This window comes from Cervus canadensis, chromosome 6, assembly GCF_019320065.1.
Source record: "Cervus canadensis isolate Bull #8, Minnesota chromosome 6, ASM1932006v1, whole genome shotgun sequence".
In the NCBI taxonomy this organism is placed as follows: Eukaryota; Metazoa; Chordata; class Mammalia; order Artiodactyla; family Cervidae; genus Cervus; species Cervus canadensis.
The window spans coordinates 44,236,121-44,242,120 of record NC_057391.1 but is presented as its reverse complement, the minus strand read 5'-3'; the positions used below and the strand labels follow the sequence as shown (position 1 = coordinate 44,242,120).

The 6,000-nt window shown below is 48.2% G+C and overlaps 1 protein-coding gene across 7 annotated transcripts in view; it reads left to right on the top strand.

Moving 5' to 3' along the window:
• The first annotated feature begins 1,884 nt into the window (after positions 1-1,884).
• The window catches only part of TLN2 (talin 2), a 492,565-nt gene continuing 488,449 nt past the window's right edge, over positions 1,885-6,000 (top strand). For 4 of the 7 annotated variants that reach the window (XM_043471776.1, XM_043471778.1, XM_043471781.1 and 1 more), the window contains exon 1: positions 1,885-2,054. The gene's annotated coding sequence lies outside the window, so the exon portion shown is untranslated. Of the gene's footprint in view, positions 2,055-3,493; positions 3,591-6,000 lie in introns of those variants that run through there. The other 3 variants (XM_043471780.1, XM_043471779.1, XM_043471774.1) reach the window with 2 other exon arrangements.

Here is a 6,000-nt window from a genome sequence, read left to right as displayed (position 1 = left end):
CAAGTATTTGTTGTGTACCTACTAAGTGTCAGGCCCTTTTAGGCACAGAGGTACAAGAAAGAACTTTGCTATTACTTTCTAAAATTCAACAGCTTCTCACTGGCAGGCAGAGGGAGAACATGGGATATTTTGAGAATGGTGAATTAAATAACGGAAAATCTTTAAATCTAAGTTGGGGAAAAATCTAATTTTGAGATGTTTGACAAGAAGTCATTGGGCTCCATGAACTGACAACTAAGCAGAAAGGGAAAATGGCTTTAGTTGTAGTCAGTTTTTCTTTTTGTCTTGAAGAGCCTCTTATGCAAACCTGTCATTTGAGCTATAAAAATATGGTCAATAAACCAAGGGACAATTTAGGTGGCATTAATGACTTTATTACCAATCTCTTACAAAAATCAATAAACATGTACTTTTTAACCATCCCCTGAGGTGGCTTCTTGCCACCACCAGTTATTGTTAGATTGGGGAATGTTTAAAGGTGTGGTGAACAGAACCATTTTTTCTGTGTGATTAGAAACTGTGCCGTGCAACTTTGAAAACTTTCTCAAGTAGCCAGTTCATTGGTTCTCTAATAGTGCTTTTTGATTTATAAAGTTTATTCTCTGAAATAAGTTAAAAAGCTGTTCTCTGTTATAAACATCTGTGGTCATAGTAAAGTCTAGTCCATCAGCCCTAACAAGAAGATGTTTTGTTTTTCTTGTAGAGTATCCAGCCGTTATCCAATGTCTCAACAGACTTTGTCAAGATAGATCAATTTACATAATCTCCAATTCATAAGGGCAGAAGTTTCATGCTCTAAGAAACACTAAAAAGTTGCAATAGTTTCAGTTAGGAGTAACTAAAGAGATTTGCTACCTGTTTCTTGGGGAAAGGAGTTAATCCTGGTTATTTTATATTGGGATGAAGAAAAATGCAAGGTCTTTTCTTATTAAAAACATTTTTTTTGTAATTAAAAAGTTATGTGTGTCCCTTGGAGAAGGAAATGGCAACCCACTCCAGTACTCTTGCCTGGAAAATCCCATGGACCGAGGATACTGGTAGGCTACAATGGAGTCGCATTCATGAGCGACTTCACTTTCACTTTCCTGTGTCCCTTACAGAAAAATCACAAACTAGAACTAAGCAGACAGAGATAAATCACCCACAACTCCAATTACCGAGACCTAGTTAACATCTTGGTTTCTGCGTCCAGTCTTTTCTACCTCTCCACATACCAATTTTCAAAAATGACATCATATAGTACATAGTGTTTTGTGATGTCACCGGGCCGCCAAAATTTCTCATTGTTTCAGGTCATCCTACAACATTTCCTAATGGCTGTGTAACTGCAAAGGTATATCATTGACATTAAGGGCACAGTAGGCAGGAGAAAAATTTCTTCTTCTGAATTTAATAGATTACGCCCCCTCATCTCTAAAAGCCGTTCTCTAAATCTCTAAATGACCTCTGACCAGGTGGGTTTTGGTGTCGGCGTGTGCGACACTTATAGAGAGGGAAAATCCTGCTTGGGGTTCCCACCGACAGCATCGCAATAGGACTCCAGAGCCCATCAGGTTCCTCGTGTCGGAACATCACCTCGCTTCCCCTCCGTGGCGGGCCAGAGGTTTGGGGAAGCGCTCTGCGGACCTAGGGGCCCCATTCCCCAAGACAGTGCATTCCCTCCCCTCTTCACATAGCAGACCCGAGCTCTGCGACAGCTCGGCCGGCGCCCCTCTTTGCCCTCGAAATCTTCCAGCACCGGACGGCTGGCTAGAGACCCAAGAGGTGCCCTGTGGAGCCCGTGCCTGCCCAACCTCGGTGCCGCGCTGCGCGGCGGCCGAACCAGAGCCGCGCGGGGCCGCGCCGTCCCCGAGTGATGACGCGCTTCCTGCCCTCCCGGCGCTCCCGGGCCGTGCGCTCGCGCTCGCCCTCGGCTCTTGTTCCGCGCCTGGAGCCAGCGGCGGCGGCAGCGGCTGGGGCGGCTGCGGGAGCGGAGCGGTCGCTGGGCGCGCTGGGGGACGCTGGCTGCACTCCGAGGCAGGCGCTCTGCAATGAGACAGTAAATGCATCCCCCGGTAAGGCGCACGGCTCACTCGGGTTTTCCTCTTCCTCCAGCTGCATGCACGTTGCATGAATTTCTCGTGTCTTTTCCCTCCCCTTTACAGAAGGAAAATGTGGGTGGTTTTCCCTTTCCTTTTGCATCTCGTGAGTGATGCCAATGCAGAAAAAACCTCGCAAAGCTCCAAGCTTTGATGTTCTAGGGAGCTTTTTGCAGGAAAATAAAAATAAAAAATAAAATTAATGCACCTGTCTATTGCACATGTATGTTTCACTGCACTGAACCCGAGCGCGGCGGTTTGCAAACAGCCTCACAGCCGGCTCCCGAGAGCGGATTCCTAGCCATGGGCAGCTGGTCCCCTGCGGGGCTCCCCCTGGGTTTCCGGTAACTGGGCTTTGAAAAGCGGCCCCGCCTGCCTGGAGTGTCCCCTCGGCCCCGGCCGGGCCCCCGCGCCGGGAGAGTTGGCGCGGGCGGAGCGGCTTCGTTCCAGCACTGGTCGCCCCGACTCCAGCGCCACTTTGCAAACAAGTCTTCGGCTGGGCTCTGGGCAAAGACAGCCGGCCGGTGCGGAGCTCCTTTCCCAGTCCCGGACTCTCAGACCTGCCGATTCCACGATTCTGTTTTACTTGGCAATCTCGCCACAAGCAAACTGCTGGAAACTGGGGGACCAAGAGCGAGGGGGAGAATTGGGATTCAGTGCTGCCGCTGGCCTCGCGCTGGACCAGGGGCGCCCTATCCTTCCTTGGCCCCAGGAGCTGAAATTTCGCCCTCGTCGGGAGCCGGGGGTCCCGGACACCCTCATTTCGTGATTCCCCAAGGGGACCGAGGAGCGACGTTCGAGGGCGCCATATTTTCAGTGGGTCTTGCCTACCGAGGGGAGTGGGCGAACAGCTGGTGGGCCGGGGGGAGAGCGCGGCGCCCCGGCAGGAGAGGCTGGAGCGGTTTTCCCCGGGAAAGTTTGCGCTCCCAGGCCGGCACGGAGGTGGTTTCGCAGGGCGCGCACCGCGCCTGTCCCCGCAAGGGCGCGCGGGCTGCAGCGTGTCGCCAGGCCGGCCCGCCGGGGTTGAGGGCCGAGAGCCGCCGTCAGAGACTGCGCGCTCTGTTCGCCTCGGTCCACGGTCCCGCCGAGACGCAGCAGTCGGGCTCCGAGGCGCAAGGAACACGCCCCTCTCCTGCGGCCGCGGCCGCCGGGGCGCTCCGCTGGAGCCGTGCGCTTGACCGCTTTCCCCGGCCGGGCGCCGGTGCGGACCGTCTTGCCGGCGCCAGGAGCCTCCTGGGTGCCCCTCAGAGCGCCGGAGCTCACTCCCCGCGTAGACGAGGAGCCCCGGTTATCGTCCGTGGTTTGCGGTGACCCCCGTGGAGGAAGACAAGCCCGAGCCTCCTCTCGCCTGTCTGGCTGCGGCCGCGACAGCAGCAGCGCCCGCGGCTGCGTGCTCGGCTCTCGCCGCGGTGCCAGCTGGCGGAGGCGAGGTCAGGGGGACATTTCCAGAAGTTGGGGTTTCAGGGGGATGCGTGGAGAAACTTGGATTTTTGCTGCCCGTGAAGAACCAAGGTGACTTGGGGAAAGGAGATTGATTCAGAATGCCTGTCTGGTGGTGAAAACTAACCGCTGGCTATTTCTAGACTATGAGAGGGGAATGAGCGGGTGTTGGTGTTGTCCGAGACGCATTTAAAGACGCGAGAGTAGGGGGGTGTTCTGGAGAACTGGACCCCTAGATATAATAAACTACAAGCAGCTTGGTGCTCTAAATGCCACTGAACTCTGGCTCTGATAGAACCCGGGGTGCTGAGTGGTGACATTCGTCAGGTTGAGCGCTGTTCTCCCTTCTAAAGAGCTTGGAGTTGGCGACTTTTCGGGAGGGGGGCGGTGAGGAAATCTTTACTTTTGAGATAGATTGTGATCTCTGCTTTGTGAAGGGGCTGGGGAAGGGCGAGTTGGCTGACCTACAGTTCGCTGGCAGGAACGTGCCAGCCTTTCTCCTTGGCGAGAGAAATGCTGCCATAGTATTGAGGTCATGTCAGCACTTTGGGGCTTCATCATTGGAAAGGCTTCAAGGGATGACTGAGAGCATGTGGGGGGAGGGGGGAGGCTTTCATCTCAGAGATGTGCCCTGTGATGTCAGGATTTAGGCTGCTCTTACGTCTGTTTGCCTCAATAAATACTTATCCAGTGAGAATGTCAGGCATTGAATTTCCAACATTTTATCTTCCTTGTTGGCTGATTTGGGGTATCTATGCAAAAACCTGGGAAGGGCCTTGAATGTGATAAGACACATGGCCTTGAGAGAGGAGGGATATCTGCAGAAATGCTAATTTTGTTTTCACTGAGCCCTAGAACTGTGGAGAACAACCTGAGCCTAAGATACATTTTTCTAGAATTAGCATAATTAATTTAGGAGAGAATCAAATTAGTTGCTGAAAGCCTCCATCCCTTTTGTAAACTTCCCAGTCTTAGAAATGGTACCTGGAATCAGAAAACACAGAGCTCCTCAGACTGGGGAAGTCCTTGGATTCTCTCTGCCTTTGTGCCCACTCAGGTCATCAAGGAGTACTGAAGAATTATTGGAGTTTCTGTTTTTGGCATTGATGTGCTTTTACCTCCAAAGGGAAAGTGCACTTTTAAAACCTGGCCCTGTTCATTGAGTTATTGGGGATATTCTTTATAGGCATAGGTTTATTTATATGGGTTTTGAATTCACCTACTGTTAAATCTACTTGTTTGGGGATTTTCAAACAGTATTCCCTAAAGTATTTTTAAGCAAAGTCAGGTTTTAGAAAGAGGTGTGTGTGTATGTGTTATTTGCTTTAGTCCAGTTTCTTTTATAGCTCAAATTATACTGATTCCCCCATTCTTCCTCCCTCTGTTACTAGCAATCATTTGTTTCTAAGAGCAGTTAAGGATGGTTATAGGTGGTGAACAATTTAAATTTTTACCAACTGCTCAGCAAAAGAAAATGTCTAAAGATGTATTTATTCATCTTAGTATTGTGCTTTATAACTATATATATATCACATATTTTTGTGCATGTACTAAACATTACATAATAAAAATCTAAAAGAAGTATTCTCAATAAAGCTAAAATTAAAAATTAAAAAAGTTTTATTATAAACCCTTGTACCTTCATTCCTAAGTTTACTACCTCAATATTTGTTTTTTTTTATGCCTCTCTTAACAAAGTGTTACAAATTGTGCTTTGTTGCCTCTTGCTTGATTCTTATAACTTCTTGGCTTGATCAAAGTTCCTGCAATTTTTTCCTATTAAGATTTTATAACTTCAAGAGGTTAGAAATGCCTATTCATTTTGGAGAATTGCCTGTCAAGTTACTATGTGGTGTGTGTGTTGTGGTGTGTGTGTGGCATGCCCAGACTCTTGGGACAGTGTCTAAAACTTGTGATCTCTGACATTACTACTCCAGAACTTTTGAGTCATAATGTTTTCTTGGAGGTTTGAGGTGGTGAATTAGCCAATACAGGAAGTACTAAAAAAGAGTTAAGTAATTCAAAGTTATTTTTATGGGTTAAAAAAAAAATTAAAGACAAGAAGGAAAACTTAATAAGCAGGACCAGAATTACAGCTTAACATATACCCAACTGGTGCCTTTTTAATTACAGTACTTTCCCCCAGAACTTTTTAATCCTATTACTCTTATACTTAATAAGGAGACTAGTTAAAATATAAGCCAAACAGAACTATTACAAATGATGGGGATAAATGCTGGGTATAACCAGATGTTTTGTCTAAAGTTAAAAGAGTTAAGGAATCTGAACTCTATCAAATTCCCCCTGTAGGCTGTCCTCAATCCCCTTCCTCAATAAGCAGGAAATTTTCAAAGGCAAAAAAATCTTGGATGGCAGTGGAGACAAAACAAGAAAAGAACAAAATGTTTAGGGTAGACTTCACCTGTCTGTTGACCAAGCCTGTGGCTTAGTGGAGATGTCACTTGGTTTTGAGAGCCTTTGT